The sequence below is a fragment of the Equus przewalskii genome, chromosome 12 (genome assembly GCF_037783145.1).
Source record: "Equus przewalskii isolate Varuska chromosome 12, EquPr2, whole genome shotgun sequence".
Classification (NCBI taxonomy): domain Eukaryota; kingdom Metazoa; phylum Chordata; class Mammalia; order Perissodactyla; family Equidae; genus Equus; species Equus przewalskii.
In genome coordinates this window covers 1751766-1771262 of record NC_091842.1, presented here as the reverse complement: position 1 = coordinate 1771262, position 19497 = coordinate 1751766, and the positions used below count along the sequence as shown (strand labels likewise).

At 45.3% G+C, this 19497-nt stretch overlaps 1 protein-coding gene across 8 annotated transcripts in view; it reads left to right on the top strand.

Moving 5' to 3' along the window:
- MAD1L1 (mitotic arrest deficient 1 like 1) overlaps positions 1–19497 on the top strand; it is a 415963-nt gene that overhangs the window by 37602 nt on the left and 358864 nt on the right. Inside the window, exon 1 of one of the 8 annotated variants that reach the window (XM_070567325.1) lies at positions 2140–2349. The exons of 6 other annotated variants lie outside the window; for them this stretch is intronic. The gene's annotated coding sequence lies outside the window, so the exon portion shown is untranslated. Of the gene's footprint in view, positions 1–2139; positions 2350–18468; positions 18878–19497 lie in introns of those variants that run through there. One more of the 8 variants, XM_070567323.1, reaches the window with a different exon arrangement.

The following is a 19497-nucleotide window of genomic DNA, read 5'->3' as shown; positions in this document are numbered from 1 at the left end:
CTTTGGTTAAGAATTCTGAAGGGGAAGGCCTGATACATCAGCTCCTGGGGCTGAGAAATGTGTGTCTCTGTCTAACCTTCTTGCACTGGGAGTTCCCAGGAGTGGGGCTTGTGATCGTATCTGTTCAGTCAACAGCTGTTTGTTGAGCGATTACTGCGTGGCAGATGCTGAGTTGGAGATGCCATAGAGAACAGGATACGCATGGTCCCTGTGCCGACGCTGACCCAGCACTGTGATGTCGCACGGCGCCCAGGGGGCTGGGGCTAGGGCTAGGGGACCAGAGCAGAGGGCCTCGCCTGTTCCAGGGCTGGGGAGGCCCTCTGGGAGGGAAGACGGGCTCTCCGAGAGGTGGCGGACTGCCAGAGCCGGGCTGGACGGGTGAGGGAGCTGGGGTGGGAGAGCTCGGACACAGACCTCATGCTCTCCTCCCTGCGCCCCCCGTTCCCTGGAGTCTCCAGGCCCCTCCTGGGGAGGGTGTGAGCCTTATCTCTTCTCGGCGCCTCCTCTCCAGGCTGCCCAGGGCTCTCTGCCTCTGCGGGTTGCTTAGGGGTTCCTGTCTTCCTGCTGCGTGAGCCGGCTACCGCTCCCTCGGTGGGTGGCGAGCCTTGTGTCTGTTTGTACAGTAAGGAGTTGCTTTTGTTTCCATCAGAAACAACCATGGTTTGGAGCACTTCCATTTACTGACAGCCCTTGCCAAATTAATTTTATTTAATTATCTCCCAGGGCTAAGCTTGAATACATTTTGTGTTAAATTCACAGTTTTTCCCTTTTCTAAACGAAATGGACTTAATATCCTTGTTAAAATCTGATTAAAACTAAAATTGAGTTTTTTGAAGTCTGATTATCCCATGAAATGGAATTTTTAAACCTAATTATGGATGGATTTGCATGTACTTTTCAGCACCATTGAAAAGAAAGTTGAAATAAATTTATTAATGACATCCTTTTCTGTCATTTCCTTGGGGCATGACGTTAGCCTGGAGCAGAGGCAGGTGGGGGACAAAAGTTACCCTTCTCCCCCTCCTGCCTCAGAAGGAGTTTGTTTCAAGCTTTACCCCTTGGAGAGTTGATCCCCAGGGACTCGGAACTCAGTCTCCTTCCCCTCTGTGCAGTGCTGCTCTCCCGGTTTAGTGGCTGACGGCCTTTCTGAGGGTGCACACGAAGTCCTGTCTGTCTCCCTAAACTCGAAGATCTTTATCGTTGAGGGGGAGGGGATAATGATTGCAGCCTCTGGGGGCCTCCCTTTTTACCTTTCTAATTCGTAAGATACCTCCATCCTAATTCTGAATTACATTAGTGTTATTAAAAATAAGGTAAAAACAAATTCCCTCTTTATAACCACTTGGAAATGAACAAGGGGTTTTCATTGCGCCACCTCCTTTTTCTTTGAGAAACGCCACTGTTCGAGAAAGGATTGTTCCCTGTGTAGTATCTCAACTCACACTGCCGGCGCCGACTTCCTAACGGTAGTGGAGGTCACAGATCCCCGGCCTGCCTCATCTTCAGGCGGTCCCTCTGTAGGGTAGGTCGTCGTTGATGCCTCTCCACAGTCTCGACCTTCTCTCTGCGATCCATTCACGTGAACAGTCAGTGCTTCCTGCGTCCTCTTGCACAGTGGATACCTCGCCAAGCAGATGCCGTCTGCCGGAGGTCCTGGTGACGGGACGGAGGAGGCGAGCCAGGGCACCCATGCGGTCTAACAGGGTTGGTCCAACTGAGCCCCAGCAGACAATTGCTCTGCAAGGATTTAAGAGTCTGGATTTTTTTTTTTTTTTATTGAGTTATTGATAGGTTACAATCTTGTGAAATTTCATTTGTACATTAATGTTTGTCAGTCATGTTGTAGGTGCACCACTTCACCCTTTGTGCCCACCCCCAACCCCACCTTTCCCCTGGTATCCACTAAACTGTTCTTGGTCCATAGTTTTAGATTCCTCATATGAGTGGAGTCATACACAGATGATCTTTCTCTTGCTGGCTTATTTCACTTAACATAATTCTAAGAGTCTGGATTTTTATATGAAATTTTCTGATTTTAAAAACACTGCCTGCGCCCAGTAAGCCATATTTTGAAGATCACCAGTTTGCGGCTTGGTGAGCTGCAGGGGTGCAGCCTATGTTTCAACCACGTCATCTGCCACCCTCCCACAGGCCTGCGTTGTAGCCACACTCACCTCTCTGAACCTTGTGAGCGTCCTAAGCTCTCTGCCCCAGACTGTTGGCCATGCTGCTTCCTCTTGGGGACGCCCTTCGGTTTCTCCGCGTGTGGAATTACAGGAGGCACGGGGCATAGGTGACACTTCTCTCACTCTTTCAGGGTTGAGAAAGAGGCTCAAGCGCACCTAACTGGTGAGGTCCAAGCTCTTTTCTTTTTTGTTTTGTTTTTGCTTTAGCTGCTAGTGGGAAAACTTGTCTTATGTGCGTTTTATGAATGGATGCATCAGGAGCAGAGGCCTGGGGCTTTGTGTTCAGTCTTGGTGACGGGTTAGGAGTTGAGGGTTTGATATGGGGCTGCAGTGGAGGCTGATAAGCCACCGTTTGCTGGTTCTTTCTAACTCGACCTCTTGGGAGCCACTTCAGGCCGTCCTGGAGAGTGAGGCAGTGTGTGGGGAGGAGCCAGGACGGCAGAGGGTGAATTCCAGGAGGCGGGGCCGCTGGGAGCCTGTCAGGAGCTGCCTGCCACACTGTGTTTATTTGACGGACAAAATTAGAAACAAAAAGGAGTTATTCTAATGGTTAAAAAAGAACAATTTTAGTTATGATAGCACAGAAAAATTGACATGTTTAAAGAAACTAAATATTACGAGTATTTTAACCTAAAATTCTGATTTACAGTGTTTAATTAACTCTGAAGTTTGGGGAATGACCTTATTGTGGCTCGTGAGTGAGTTTTGTGCGGGTTCTCCTGGGAGGGTTCTCTGACTCCAGTCCTGTGTGCGAAGAGCCCGATGGAGAGGACCTTGAGACAGCAGACCCTCTCCCGCCTGCCCCCTGCCGCGCCCCCTTCCCTCCCGAGACGATCAGCGCTGACGGCGGGACACGAGGCCTCCGGGTGTGCCTGTACAGACATTTTTACAGCTGTTATTTTTTAAAAAGCAGGTTTACTGAGGTATGATTTATATATAATAAAGCTAGCCTTTAAGGTGTGTACGATTCTATTCAATTAGACAGGTGTAGAACAGACATGTAACCACCGCCAAAGTCAAAGTGCGGAACGTTTCCACAGGCGCTCAAGTCCCCAGACGCTTTGCAGGCGGTTCCCTGGGTCTGCTCTGGCCCCTGGCCACAGCTGCTCTGCTTCCCGCCACTGTGGCTTTGCCTCGTCTAGAGTGACGTGCAGACACAACCACGCGGTGTGTGGTCTCTGTGTCTGGCTGCTTTCACTTAGCAAGTGTCTTCTCAAAAACCTTCATCCCTGTGGGTGTCTGCAGCAGCAGTTCGTTCCTTTTTACGTCGAATGGATATACCGTAATTTGTATCCACTATCTGGCTCTTGCAAGGAGAGCTTCTGTGAACTCTTGTGTACAGGTCTTTGTAGGAGTTTTCAGGTCTCTTGGGTAAATACCTAAGAGAGGGGTTTCTGGGTCATATGGAAGTATATTTTGACTTTGTGAGAAGCTGTCTCACTCTTTTCCAAAGTGGCTGCACTGTTTTGCCCCTCCCACCACCAAGTCTGAGGCTTCTGGTTCTTCCTCGTCCTGGGCAGCACTCTGTCAGTCTAATCTTAGCCGTGCTAGGGGGCGTATAGTGGTATTTCACCGGCCTTATTCCTGTTTCCCTGGTGACTAATGATGTCGAACGTCTTCTCATGTGCGTACTTATTTGATATCCACGTATCTTCTTTTGTGAAGTGTCTTTTCAAAGGCTCTTGCACACTTTTTAATGTATTGTTTGTCATCTTATTATTGGGTTTCAAGAGTGCTGTTTATATTCTTGATGGAATTTGTCAGATGTTTGGTGAATATGTTCTCTCAGGATGTGGCTTGCCTTCTCATTTTCTTAGCAATGTCTTTTGAAAAGGAAAAGGTTTTAATTTTAAGTCTGATTTGTTAGTTCTTTTCTCTAATGGTTTGTCCTTTTTGTGTCTGCCTAGCTGAAGCTTCTAGAAGCTTTCTAGGTTTAGCCTTTATGTTAATTTTGAGTTAATATTGAGTGTGGTGTAGTAATAGTTGAGAGTCACTTTTTTTTTCAATACCATCTTTTCTCCTTTGAATTACCTTACCACTTTTGACAAAAATCAGTTGACGTTATATGCCTGGGTCTGTTTCTAGACTATTCTTTTCCCTTGATCCATATGTCTATCCTTTGGCTAGTACAATAGTGTCATTATTACTCTAACTTTATAATAACTTTAAAATAAATTAGTGATGCCAAGCAGTGAGCTCACTCTGCTCCCTGCGATCTGAGCCAATTGATCACGAGTTAGGGAGGAAGGAAGTTCCATTAGCTGGCATGGTGGGGAAGATGGCAGACTGGTGTCTCCAAAAGAACCATCTTCAAGGACTACAGAATCTTGAGGCAGTTATGTAGGGAAAATGGGGAGTGAGGAGGGGCCCAGGGATGTTGGTCTCCAGGCAGGACGGGCTCCAGGCATCATATTGTTCCATTCTTCTGTCAACTGTGATGTTGACAGAATACCTTGTAGGTGTGTTTCCCGCCTATGGTCAGCCTGTTCCTGGAGAGGAACTCATAGAACAAAGTTTTAATTTATCAGGCTATTGGGGAGCACATACGTAAGCAGAGGCCATAAATCAGGACAGCATGTGATTTTTTTGGAGTACGTGCAGAGCAGCAAGTAGTCACACAGAGGAGGGGCTGGGGCCGTTTGGCGTAACAAGATGGCCTCACTTATGCTCACTTACATTAGGAAGCTCTCCAACTTTTTTCTTTTTAAAAATTCTTTTAGCTCTTCTAGTTACTTCACATTTTCATAAATTTTGACATCTTTCAGTTTCTTTTCTTTTCATGTGCTTTCTATTTCATTCACTCACTCATTCGTCCGTTTCTTTTTGCTTGTCTTATTGCACTCCCTGAGACCTCCAGTACAGTTTTGAGTAGAAGTGGTGAGAATCCATCCTTGGCTTGTTCGAGTCTTCACGTTTTCATCAGGTGTGGTGTTGGCTTTCGATTCTTGGGAGATGCTGTTGCTCAGGTTGAGGATGTTTCCACTGTTCCCTGTTTACTGAGAGTTATTTTGGTTTTTTTTTTTGAAACCATGAATGAGTTTGGAATATTACCAGATGCTTTTTCTACATCTTTTGGGATAATGATAAGGTTTTTACTCAATATTCTGTTAATATAGTTAGTATGTTAATTGATTTTTTTCCCAGTGCTAAACCAGCCTTGCATTCCTGGGATAAACTCCACTTGATCGTGATACCTTATCCTTTTAATATACAGTAGATTTGATTTGCTAATATTTTAAGTTTTTGTTTCTGTGTTCATGAGGAATATTGTTTTATGGTTTTCTTTTCTTGTGATATCTTTGTCTGGTTTTGGTGTCAGGGTAACTTAGGCCTCATGAAATGAGTTGGCAAGTACTTCCTCTACTTCTGTTTTCTTGGAAGAGTTTGTATAGAATAGGCATTATTTTGTCCTTAAATGTTTGGTGGAATTCACCAGTGAAGCCATCTGGGCCTGTAGTTTTCTTTGTAGGAAGGTTTTTCCCACAAATGCAGTCGCTTTAATAGAGAGAGGGCTCTCCTGGTGTCTGTTTCTTCTTGAGTGAGCCTCTCCCCTCCGCCCCCCGCCTTCTCTCTCTTCCCTCTTTTCCTCTTTACTCTTGAGTGGTTATGATCCTCATTTGAAGTAACAAGTAGGGTTACTTTCTCAGTTGCTTTTTACTTGTCTCGCTCTGGAGTCTTCCACACCCTCGGTTCTCAGCCTGGCTGTTCTTGCCTGGCTTTCCCCACCCTGCTTCTCTCTCCTCCCAGACGCAGTGAAGTGGTACACAGAGCATCTGGCTTGAGCTGCCGAGGTCCCTGGGCCAGAAATTCCAAATGTCCCACTCTCTTTTAAAAAGAAAAACTCGCTGTTGGCAATGCTATCTGGTAGCCTTTTTCTCTTTCTTTTTGCAGTTCTAAGAAACTGAACTGACGGTCCGTGCGTGTTTTTAAGTAGCCACGGCCCTTTCCTGCATGGGACTGCCCCCACAGGCCATCTAATGTGCTCAGCCCGGCCCGTTCCCACAACTGCTGTTTATGCGGCTTGTTTGAGGTTAGAAATGACAACACGAAGGACCGCCCTTGTTCCTTGATGTTAAAAATGAGCGGTGGCCTCCGCCTCACGGGTAAATGCTGCCTCAGCGCGGTGTTCAGGTGCTGGCCGCCTTGATTTGGAAAGGCCTGGAAGGGCTGCAGCTGTGGCTTTCCCCTCATGTTTACCTAAGAGTTTTATGGTTTTGACTCTCATGTTTAGCTCTTTGATCCATTTTGAGTTTATTTGTGTATATGGTCTTAGGTAAGGGTCCAAATTCCTTCTTTTCTTGTCCGGTTTTCCCGGCACCATTCGTTGAAAAGACTGTGCTGTCCCCATTGAATTGTCTCGGCACTCTTGTCGAAAGTCACTTGACTGTGTGTGCGAGGGTTATTTCTGGGCTCTCGGCTGCCTTCCCCTGTCTGTCTGTCTCTATGCCGGGACCACTTTGTTTTGATTACTGTGGCTTTACAGTAAGTTTTGAAATCGGAAAGTATGAGCCCTCCAACTTTGATCGTTTTTTCCAAGATTGTTTTGGCTATTCTGGGTCCCTTGAGATTTCGCATGAGTTTTAGGCTGGGTTTTTCTATTTCTGCAAAAAACGTCATTGGGATTTTGATAGGGATTGCGTTGACTCTGTAGATTATTTTGGTTAGTATTCATATCTTAATAATCTTGTCTTCTACAAGCGAGAGTTCCTTAAAGGTTAGTAGTAGTGTGGAGTCTGAAAGACCCAATGAGCCTTCCAACTGTTGCATTCGCATTCATCGCTGTATCTTGTCCTCTGAGGGGCATTTTATCGAGTATGATTATGTAACATTGTACACTGGTCATTTCAAAAATACTGGTTCACTGAGTTATGTAGGTCTTCTAAATGTTGTCATACTTTATTATGCATCGTAAAAAAATCACATGAGCCAACATTGCCACCAGTTATTGAAAAGTCTTTAAATATTAGGGGTCTGTTAAGCTTATGGTGGCTGATACAAGTTAAAAAAAATTCTGACTCGTTTCGGAAGCTTGAGATTCGTATTGGCAACAAGCACTCTTGGTTGTTTTCTTCGACGTAAGCACCCTTGGTTGTTTTCTTCGACGTGAGAAGCTTATTTAACTTGTTTTTGAGAAAGTGTCTGCCAACACCCAAGTTTGAGTAACTATCATTTATCAGTCATTTCTTCAAGTAAAATGGTTTTGTAAAAAGTGGCTAGTTCGGCTTGCAGCTCAAACACACAAGTGCTTTTCTTTAAGACAGCGTCGCACGTTGGCCTGCAGCAGAGATGTTTTACGTTTGCTCCCTGTTTCTTCACACAGTGTGTTGAGGTTACGTTGCGAGGGGTCACGATTTGATAAAGTTAATGTTTTTACTGCTTCGTGAGGGACATTCTTAACCGAAGTCGTCCTTGTTTTTGAGTTTTGTGTGTGCGACCGAGAGGAAGAGGAAGACCGCTGGTAAAGTTGGTGCCGCTGCCTTGGTTCATGAACGCGTCCTACCCGTCGCTGCTTTGTGTCTTCAGTGCGAGTGTCAGCACCGTGAAGGAAAACAGAAAAACGACAGAAGGCGAAGACCGGCGTAGTATTGTGAACCAGCTTTGATCCGATAGCCGCCTGGGAGGGGCCCTGCAGGCCGCCCGGAGAGCTGCGCTCCCCACGGGTAGTCCTGCGAGGCCAGAGGGACGGCTCACGACTGGGACTTAAGCTCGGACGTGATCTCACGTGTGGTTCTGTGGCAGGCTTCTCAGAATACTGTACAAGTGTCATGTGAAAACGTGCTCCCTGTAAAAAAAAAAAAAAAGACAGTAGGAAATTGAAGTGAAAGTTCTTCATATCTCTCTGCTGTTTCAAATTCCACTCACTCTCAGAATGAGTTAATATTCACACTCTGGTGTAAGTCCTCTTGGATAATTCTGGTGTGTGTTCACATGCGTAACAAATGATCTTAGTAGATGATTGATTTTCCCTGAGATTGACCTGCGTGGAATTTCTGGTGTTTACTTCTTAGTAGTTCTCTGGTATTCCGTCACGTGGAATGGATTTAGTTGCTTTCCTGTTAGCATACACTTCAGTTGTTTCCAGCTCTATTGCTGTTACCACTGTTTTTAAATTTTGCCCTGTGTTCTTAAAAAAGTAAGTGACTGTATTCTTAAATCATGGTGCTTTTCAGGACAGACTGTTTTAGGGGACGGTGCTTCCTGTCCTCCAATCTTCTTGCTGCCCCGGGAGCTTTCATTCAGGCTCTCAGCCATCTTTCCCAATAGGCATCTGGGCTCCAGAGGTGCTGCCCGCCTGCCCCAGGGCCCACTGAGCTATGCAGCAGGGGGGCTGGGGCGGGGTGGTGGTGGCAGAGACGATAGTGGAGGTCCCCTGCAAGTGAAGGCTGAGGAACCTTCTTGCCTTTGTCACCTTTAGGGCATGAATCCCCAGTCCCACTAGCTTCCTGGAACTCTAAAGGTTGTTTCTGCTTTGAAGAAACCCGTTTCAGAGATCCGGAAGCATGCCAGATGACTTCAAAGGAGACCTTCATGTTGCCAGATCTAGTTCACTTGCTTGAACAATGGCATTCAGCCTGGTCTTTAAAAAAGGGGAAGTTTTCAATTCCTTTTAAAATTTTTCATTGAGGTAGTAACTGTGTACGCTGTATGTACAGTGAAATGGACAGACCTGAAGTTTTGAAAATGTGCCACCTGTTAGCGCCTCAGTCAAGCTGTAGAAAGTTTCCGTGACCTCAGCAGGCCCTTTCTCTTTCAATCAATTCCTCTCCCCGGGAGACAACCCCCGTTCTGCTTTCTATTACCGCAGATTGGTTTTGTCTGTTCTTTGGCTGTAAAGAAATGGAATTGTACTGCGTTTGCTCTTTAATTGCTGTCTTCTTTTGCCCAGGGCTGACATTAGGACGAGGCGAGAGAGGCTGGGACCTGCCTTGTACAGTCGTGCGTCACCTAATGACGGGACATGGTCTGAGAAATGCGCGTCATTAGGTGATTTTGTCATTGTGTGAACGTCATCGTGTGTACTTACCAAACTCGGTGATACGGCCCACTGCACGCCTCGGCTCTGTCCCCCTGATCTTACGGGGCCACGGTGGTCCATGCGGTCCGTAGTTGACTGACACGTCGTTATGTGCTACATGACTGTACACCTTGAGAGTGGGGTCTCAGAGTGACACCTTGAAGTTGGTGCCCCAGCAGCTCTCTTGCTTCGCCCCGTGCCCAGCCCTGCCTGTGCCCAGCATCTTGTTTTGAGATTAAGCCACGTTTTTGGGTTTATCAGTAGTTTATTCTTTTTTATCGTTGAGAGCAGTCCACTCTACGAATATCCCTGTTTGTTTGTCCATTCTCCTGTTGTGGACGTTTGGGTTGTTTCTGGTTGCTGGCTCCTGTGAATACTGCTGCCATGAACATTCATGTTTAAATCTGGTGTCGACCTGTGTTTTGATTTCTCTTGCATTAGTACCAGGTACTGTTGCTGGTCCATTTAGTGTGCAAACTGTTTTCCAGCATGGTTGTACCATTTTACACTCCTACCTGCAGTGTGTGAGAGTTCCTCTTGCACCATACCTTCACCACTATTGGACGTACTGCTTTAAAAAAGTGTCTCATTATTCCAGTGGTGTGAAATAGTATCTGTTTTTGGTTTTAATGCACATTTCCCTACTGACTAATTCTCTAGTGACTGTGTCGCACTCCTTTTCGTGTGCTTACTGGCTTTGTATATGTTATTTGGCAAGTGTCTGTTCTAAGTTTTTTGCAGAGTTTTATTGGGTTGCTTTCTTTTTATTGATTTTTATGAGTTCTTGATATATTCTGTATATGTGTCCTTTATCAAGTATGTGTCTTGCCAATATTTTCATTTAGTCTGTGGCTTGGCTTTTCATTTTCTTAATGTTTTTTAATTGTTGAGATTTGATTCACATCCCATAAAATTGACTTTTAAAATGTATAATTCACTGCTTCTTAGTGTATTCCCAGGCTTGTGCAACTGTTGCCATTCTCTGATTCCAGCACATTTTCGTGACCCCCAGAAGAAACCCTGTACCTTTTGGCAGACACTCCCCTCTCTCCTTTCCCCCATCTCTGCAGCCACTCCCCTCTCTCCTTTCCCCCATCTCTGCAGCCACTCATCTGCTTTCTCTCTGTGCGTGTTGCCTGCTCTGGGTATTTCCTATACACGGAGTCATATCACATGTGGCCTTTGTGTCTGGCCTTCTCACTTAGCATCATCTTTTCAAGGTTGGTCCACGTTGCAGCATGTCTCTGTACTTTATGCTTTTTATGAGTGAATAATGTTCCCTTGGGTGGATATGCTACGTTTGTGTATCCATTCATCGCTTGATAGACGGTTGGGTTGTTTCCAGTTTTGGCCGTTACACCGAGTGCTGCCGTGAGCATTTGTGTACAGGTTTTTGTGTGGACGTATGTTTCTGATTCTCTTGGGTAAAATATCTAGGGCAGATTGCTGGGTCACATGGTAACTCTTTATTTAACTTTTTGAGGAATTGCCAAACTGTTTTCCATAGTGGCTGCACTATTTTACATGTCCATGAGCAGTGTATGAGGGTTCCAATTTCTTCACGTCCTCACCAACGCTTGTTATTGGCGCCCTTTTTATTATAGCCATCTTAGTGAATGTGAAGTGGTGTCTCGCTGTGGCTGAACTTGTATTTGCTTTGGCTTGACTAGCTGAGTAGACTTCAGCGGCCACACACAACATACAGACGTGACCGAATTAGTTCAGAAATATCACTAAACAGGTAAACAACACAACTAGCAGCAATAGCAACAAGCCCTGGGGAGGGTAGAGATTCGGATTTCCAGAGTTGGCCACATGATAGTCTTTGAAACTTCCATCTTTCAACAACTTATGAGACAGGCAAAAAGACAAAGTATAACTCATATGCAGGGAAAAAAGCAATCAATAGATATAGAGACTATCAATAAAAAGAAATTATAAAAAAGAACCCAACAGAAATTGCACAGTTGACCAGCACAGGAACTGAGATGCAAAGGCGCGGGCGAGCTCAGCAGCAGCCCTGAGAAGTCAAAGGGAAGGCCCAGCGACGTGAGGCTGTGGGTGGAGGTGACCGGGATGGGGAAGAGGAGGACAGGTGAAGAGAGGGTGGTGCCTTGGCCGCTTCTCTGCAGCATCGTCCCGGACGTCCTACCAGGGCAGTCATGCAGCAGAGGAACTAGGAGACATCCAGCCTGGAGCAGAAGACGAAAACTGTCTACAGACAACGTGATTTTGTATGTAGAAAAACCCAATGGACGCACGCACACGCTTCTTAGAGCTCATAACCGAGATCAGCACAGTTGCAGGATACAAGATGAGTGTTTACAAGATCGGTTGTGTTTCTTCACACTGGCTGTGAACAGTCTAATGGAAACGATTATCCTTAGAGATGCTTTGTCTGGTTTTTTAATTGCCTTTATATCTTTGCTTTGGATGCCACAGAAACAACCCAATTTCCTCGTCAGTTGTGTTATTCTTATTATAAAACCTCACCAGACATTTCACATTTGAAGATTATCAGTAATAAAGTTAACCTTAGCCATTCAGTCTCTGATGTCTTAATAGTGTTTCTTGATTTTGATGAAATCCAATTTATCAATTTTTTCTTCTGCTGTTAGTGGTTTTTGTGCTTTAAAGAATCTTCTCCCATTTCATGGCTGCAAATTAATTTTCCTGTTTTCTTCTAGAAGCTTTCTGTTTTAATGTTTTTTGTACAGGTTTATGACCCATCTCATGTTTGATCTGAGGCTGGAGTCAATGACGGTTCACTTTTTTACCCCTATTGTCAAGTTTCCGTGCATTTTTGGAAAAGTTACACCTTTCCCTTTGAGGAGCTCTGTCACTATTGTCCAATCAGCCTACTGTAAATGTGGTGGTCCATTTCTGGACTCTGTTTAATTCCACTGGTACATATCCATCCGTAGGCCAATACTGTTACTTTCTTGAGTGCTATAGCTTCATAGTAAGTCCCGAAATCTGGTATTGCAAGTCTTCTAAATTTATTTTCCTTTCTTAAGATTGTTTAGCTGTTGAAGATTATCTTGCTTTTCTATAGATGCATTTTAGAAATAGCTCATCAGGGCTCACCTGGTGGTGTAGTGATTGAGTTCTTGCACTCTGCTTCGGCAGCCCTGGATCCGCTGGTTCAGATCTCGGGCATGGAGCTACGCACCGCTTATCAAGCCATGCTGTGGCAGGCGTCCCACATATAAGGTAGAGGAAGATGAGCACGGATGTTAGCTCAGGGCCAATCTTCCTTAGCAAAAAGAGGAGGATTGGCAGCCGATGTTAGCTCAGGGCTAATCTTCCTCAAAAAAACAAAAAGATTGTCAGTATCTACAAAAGACGCTGTTATGTTTTTTTGATTTTGCATTAAATTTATAGATCAATTTGGAGCAAAGTGACATCTTAGCAATTTCGACCCTTCCAATCATGGTATAGCTCTCTGTTTCGTTTTTTACAGTAATGTTTTATAATTTTAAGTATAGTGGTCTTATATGTTGTATTTGTCTGTTCACCTGGAGATGTCAAGTATTTTATTTAACTCACTAATTAATGAAGGAACTGGGGTCTTACAATGGTCCGAAGTACCATTCAAAGCACTGTGTGGTTAGTATCAGAGAGGGACTCCTGGGGTTAGTGTACAGAGAGATGCCAAACTGGGGACACTGTCAGTATCCAGAGGGCGGGAAGCAGCTGCGTGCCCCAGGATGGAGTTGATGTTTCTGTGACACGAATCACTTGCGTTCCTATCAGTTTTCTTCTGCTTGCCGACTTGTAAACTAGCTTAAAGATGATGAAAGTTAGAAATAACCTTAATGGGTAAGCTAGACAGGTCACAGATCATCTTTTTTTTCCCACTTAAGTTTTTCATGTTGCCTCCCTCCTTGTGATGATAACAGTCTCAAAGAAGGATTATTCTTGATCACAGAATAAGGCCGGCCTCAACAGGCTTGACCTGATTATTCATGTAGTTGGGCTACGGGCGTTGGGGTACCACACAGGCCTTCTCCTTGTCTTTGCAAAATCCTAGAACCACGCTGTTGTGGTCACTTACAAGATTCACTTCTCTCTGGAAATTTGCGTAAGGGATCTCAGATTGGATTTCTAAACTTCCATCATTTGCAATCTCAAGGCTAGGAAACCAAGCCCAGTAAATTCTCTCCACTGGTTTCCTGTGCCATAGCTATATATTTGGGTGAATTCCTCTCTTCTTGAGGTTCCCCCAAATATCCTAAGATTCCTGGCCTTTACGGCCCATGAGGCTGGGGCCCCATAAGCCAGGTGCCAGGCTGCTTTCCTAGGGGTTTGTCGGCATTGCCTGCATCTTTTGACCCTTACAAGTGGTTTGCCTTGTTTTATTGACTGAGCGTTGTTCTCAAATATGACATGCCTGGTTAAGACATTGATTGTACAATTTGTCTCATTCTGTCCCCTTAAAAAGGCGGAGAGATTCTTGTGGAACCTATGCAAATGAGCACATTGCCGTGAAAAGTAAGGAGACTCAGTAAGAGTTTCTGAATTCTTGGCTGTCAGTGAGGGCCACGTATTTGAAAATGTTTCGTTTTCATCAACTTGCAGGTTAGATAGCTTATGAAGAAAGAGTAATAACTTTCTTAAGTATCCAGAAAAGAGAAATTAGAACCAACATCCACACATAACTTTGATAAAATTAGTTCTGTGTAATTCTTACCCTGTGGGATCTGGGGTTAGCAGAGGCCTGAGACCATCTGCTTCCTGACTGAAAAGGAGGAGGAAGTCCTCACTGAGTCTGCTGGTGCGTCCGAACGTCGTCTGGATGCTGTCACCTCAGAGGCCTGTGCCCCGAGCCTGCACCCTGAGGGGCTGGTGGTTTGGGACGCCTGGTCCGGTTCCTCACCACGAGCCTCTGAGACTCCGTCTCTGACAAAGATGCAGCCGCTCGCCCGTAGTTTGTACACAGCTTCCAGGCAGGCATCTGAGTAAAAACTACCCACAGACGACAGACCTTTAATGGCTTTGGTTAATTAATACTGATAAATTTCAAATGTGAAATGTCTGATGAGGTTATAAATAAGAGTAATGCAGCTGACAAGGAAATTGCGTTGTTTCTGTGGCATCCAAAACAAAGATATGAAGGTAATTAGAAAATTAGGCAGAATATCTGTAAGGATAATGATTAAGCTTATTTTCAAAGAAGTCAGTAGATGTTAACATCTGATTTATCAAAATGGATGAACATAAATTTTTTTTTGAAGATTCTATTTCCTTTTTCTCCCCAAAGCCTCCCAGTACGTAATTGTATATTCTTAGTTGTGTGTCCTTCTAGTTTTGTGGCATGTGGGGCGCCACCTCAGCGTGGCTTGATGAGTGGTGCCGTGTCTGCGCCCAGGATCTGAACTGACGAAACCCTGGGCCACCGCAGCGGAGCATGTGAACAACCGCTCAGCCACGGGGCCGGCCCCTGAACGTAATTTTTATAGAGAAATCAATCTTGAGATATAATGGATAATAATCCCAAGACAAAATATCCTAGGAATGTACCAAAGAATATCAAATGATGAGATTTAGTAAGACGGGAATAGAGCCTAACCATTGTTATTTTTATAAAATTCCATGGGTGAGTCTGAACGCATCCCCAGCTGAGAGCTGCTGTCCTGGAAGATGCTGGATGCCAGTTAAAGAAGCATGTTGTGGCTCATCAGCATCTTAAATGACAGCTGCACTCGTGACCATGACACTGTGCGCTTGCTGCCTGACGCCACCAGGCAGGGGCCCTGAGGACTCTGATGTGGGAACCTCGACGGAACCTTGACGTAAGAGTTTTCATCCGTGTTTCTCCCGAGTTAGAAACCTGTTGTGGAGTGCAGAGGCACTGACAGATCTCCAGGGACTTCCACTGGAGCGGACGGTTTCCGGGGTACTGACAGCATTTTACTCACACACGTTCGTCCCGGAGGACTCTGGGCAGCCCCTGGGCTTCACGACTCTTGCCACGCAGCTCACCAGACAGTTATTTCTAGCGTATCTTTTTGTAATGAGATCTTGCATACCTTTTGATAAATTTAATCCTAAATATTATATTTTTGATGCTATTTTGAATAGAAGTTTAAAAAATTTCACTTTCCAGTATTTGCTGCTAATCAGTGTATAAGAAAAGTAATATTTTTTTTAATATATTGACTTTGTATCTTGCACTCTGCTAGATTTACTTTTAGTGCCAGTGAACTTTTTTTAGATTTTTTTAGGATTGTTCTATGTAAATAATAGTGCTGTTTGCAAATAAAGACAGTTTTACGTCTTCCTTTTAGTCTTAAGGCGTTTTCTGTCTTCTCTTGCGTCATTAACTGGTGAGGACCTCCAGCACAATGTTGAATAGCAGTGGTGATGACAGACAGCTCGTTTTTTGTTCATGACCTGAGGGGAGAACAGTCAGTATTTCACTGCTAAGTGTAATTTTAGTTGTAGGTTTTTTAGAGATGCTAATTTTTTAGGTGTAGAATGTCTCAGAAGATAATAGATTTCTTAGGATAAAGAAGAAAATAAAGATGGCCTGTAATTCCACTTTGCAAGGAGTCTTCCTACACGGCTAAAACATAATACTGCAGATGGTTAACGTTTTTCTCCAACATTACAGGAAGGCATAACATGCACAGTAAAATTTCTTTTCTTAACCCAACTTCCAGGCCTTCTAGGCAGAAGTAACCAGTCTTAGCAGCATCTCTTACATCCTCAGACGTGCTCAGTTGGTTTCCAAAAGGTTTACACTGTGTGCAGGACCTGTGCTCATCACTCTTGGTTCCTTCTTGGTCTTGGTGACTTACGCCTTCTCTCATTTCTCTTAATCAGCATCTCCAGATGACTGTCATCTTTATTAGACTTTTCAAATAACTGATTTTTGAGTTGGTTGATTCTATTGTGTGTTTTTCTGTCGCATCTATTTTTCTCTTTCTCTTTATTTCCTGTATTTTCCTTTCTTTGGGTGTGCTTTGTGTGCTTAGCCAGCCCTCTCAGTGGTTGTGGGGCACGGGCGGGACTGAAGGTGGTCCTTGTTGGTGGGCATCCTGAGCCGTGTGCAGGTCAGTGTGGGCCCTCCCTTGGGCTGTTAGTGAACAAGCCTAAGGCATGTGGCTCACTGGTAAAATGGGACATTGTTTGCCAGATTTTTTTCCAGGACCAGTTTGAGTGTGTGGAGAACAGTAAAGGTGAAGTAAAGCTTACCAGGTAAAGAAGGTGGATTGAGTCCCTATGTCTGCTCTGTGTCTTCCTGAGACCTAACACACCCACAGTGACGAGGGCTGTTTGAAAGGTGAGAGCCCCTGTGAATAGGAGGGACGTGAGAGGAAGCACCAGCATCACATTTGGAAGCTGGGTGTGGCTTGCAGAGTTGCTGATGGAGTTCCTGACCTGAGAGCGCCAAGTGCTGACTGAGGAGACGTGAAAGCCGAGGGCCAGCTCGGTTTGTGCCACGGAGTTTTCAGAAAGCGCAGGCTCTGCAGCGCCATCCCCCCCAGAGTGGCAGCCAGCGGGGCAGAGAAGAATCGGTTGGAAGTCAGCTTTCAAGGCAGGCAGAGCCCAGGTCCTTCCTCACTCAGGGTGGCTGGGCGGCTGCCCTGTCCTCCGCACAGCAGAAGATTGACATTCCCTCAACAGAGGGTAAAGCCATTGGCCCACTTTTGAGGGTGGGGTACCTTACAGAAAATCCTAGTGATTAATGAACTTACGCATGGCCACCGCTGAGATTCCTGGCCTGTGTTCTCCACTGGCTGTCCGAGTCCTGGCATCCAGCCTTTGTCCACTAAGCAAGGGTTAGAACACCTCCCCTGGGGCCCTGACCAGATCAGGAAGAGACCAGAGGCACTAAGATCTGTGCCTCCTGGCTCCTCCTATGGGAAGCTTGTGGTGGACAAGCCCCGGTCGTTTCTTTAGAGCACACCAGATAGCTGAGGAAAGTCACTAACAGAAAAGACAGAAAAGACCAAAGCTAACAAATGGATAAAAGCAACTTAGAGGAAATGCAGATTACAGTCATGACAGGGACATGTTCTGAGAACTGTCGTTGTGCGAGCATCATACAGTGCACTTCACAAACCCAGATGGTGCAGCCCACTACACACCTAGGCTACATGGTGCTCATCTTATGGGACCACTGTTGTCTCTATGATCCGTCATCAGCCGAAACGTCGTGATGCGGCACATGACTTATGCAGGGTCAAAACTTCCAGGAGAAAACCTCTCATAAACATCCTCAGCTGAGAGTAGGTATTTTTAACCTGGAACAAGAAAAGGATTCTGTCAGAAGAACGTGCAGTGAACAGGAAGAGCTCTGGAAAAGTAAAGCTATGTGAGTGCGTATGGAAAAACGTCAGTGTAAGGTTTGGAAAGGTGGAGGAAACCTCCCAGAAAGAAGAACACAGAGACAAAAAGAACAAACAAGAAAAACAAAACTGGAGGATCCGTCCATGTGGACCATGTTTGATAAAAAGAGTTGTCAAAAAACCAGCAAAAAATGGAGGGGAGGAGGTTACAGTTGGCCCCCCGCCCACGGGTTCTGCCCCTGCAATCAAAAGGCCTCCGATGGTTGCGTCTGCACTGCGCATGGGGACTTTTCTTGTCATTATACCCTAAACAATACAGGATAACAACTATTTGCATGGCATTTGCACGGTATTAGTCATTACAGGTAATCTAGAGATGATTTAAGTATACGAGAGGATGTGCATAGGTTATTTGCAAGAACTAGGCCATTTTATATAAGGGTTTTGAGCATCTGTGGAGTTTGGTATCCGTGGGGGTCCTGGAACCAATCCTCTGTGGATACCAAAGGACGACTATAAAATGAAATAATTCCAAAAACTTTTTGGGGTGGCCGAGTGGTTGAGTTCACGTGCTCTGTTGGTGGCCCAGAGTTTTGTGGGTTCGGATCCTGGCATGGACCAGGCACTGATTGTCAGCCATGCTGAGGTAGCATCCCACATGCCACAATTAGAAGGACCTACAACTAAAAATATACAACAGTGTACCTGGGGGCTTTGGAGAGAAGAAGGAAAAATAAAATCTTAAAAAAAAATTTTTTCCTAGAACTGAAGATATTCTAGACTGAAAGTACCTAGTCCAATGGATGACAGTGTGCTCACTAAGGCAGCTTCTGTGAAGTTTTGGAATGTTAGGGCAAAGACATGATCTGGTAAGGTTCCAGAAAGATGGACACAGATTACATACAAATCGAGAATCGGAGTGGCTTTGGACCTCTTAACAGCAGCATGGCAATCTAGCAGAGAGCAGAGCATTCCAGAGTTTGCAGGAAAATCGTTTTCAACCTAGAATTCTATACCCAGTCAAACTGCCAGTCCAGTGGGAGGGCAGACTAAAGGTATTTTGCGACTTGCAAAGTCTCAAAACATGTGTCTCCTTCCTCTCCTTTTCCAGAAAGCTACTGGAGGATGCCTTCTGTTAAAAAAAGAAAGTAACCAATGAAAGAGGAAGAATTTGGTTACAGGGGACAGGAATATTGGTAACAGGAGGGACTGAGAGCCTGGTGACAGTTGTGCACTAGAGAGGAGAGTCTTCAGACCTTCTGGAGCAAGAAGGAAGGCTCTAGGAAGGAGTTCTTCCTGAAGAGGAATTGATGGGCCGCCTCATCCGTCTGGATGCCTTGAGGTTTGGGTGGTTTAAAGAGCTCAGGGTGCAACTAGTGGTAAGTACATTGAGAACTAAGCAAACGAAAGAACGGTCCTATCATTAGCCTCTGGGAAAACACGAGTAGTGCAGGAAATGGAGATAGGTGGTCTCCTTCGGCCTCGCTGTGGGTGGTGTTTACCTGTCACGTGAATGGGACTGCTGACTTCAGCCAGCCAGACTTAGGACTCAGCTGTATTGGCGGTTGGAGTATATGCCCGAGGCTGGAGGGGGTGAGAGGAAAGGCCTGAATCCTCATCGTCAGTCGTGGGAAGTCATCGATGATGCCCCAAAGGAAGAAGTCAGGAAGGGTGGTGGTACAAGCAGGTTATCTAGAGAAATGGAGGTAAATTTCAAAACAATTGGCGCCACTAACTTAGAGCAGTTGCTTCTGGGCTGAGGGAAGCGGTGCAGGAGACAGAGCTGAGGGCAGAGCGCTGTCGCTTTCCGTAGCAAACCTTGTGGTTTGACTGTTTACACTTTGTTTGTATAACTTTGATAGAAGTCCTTTATAAATGGGAGAAAAGGAGATTTTCCTGAGAATGTCACGGCCTGCCGGCACGTGCTGTGGCTTCAGCCGGAGGTGTATGTGCCAGTCCCGCTCCTGGAAGTGTTCCGCACACGCAGAGCACAGTGTCT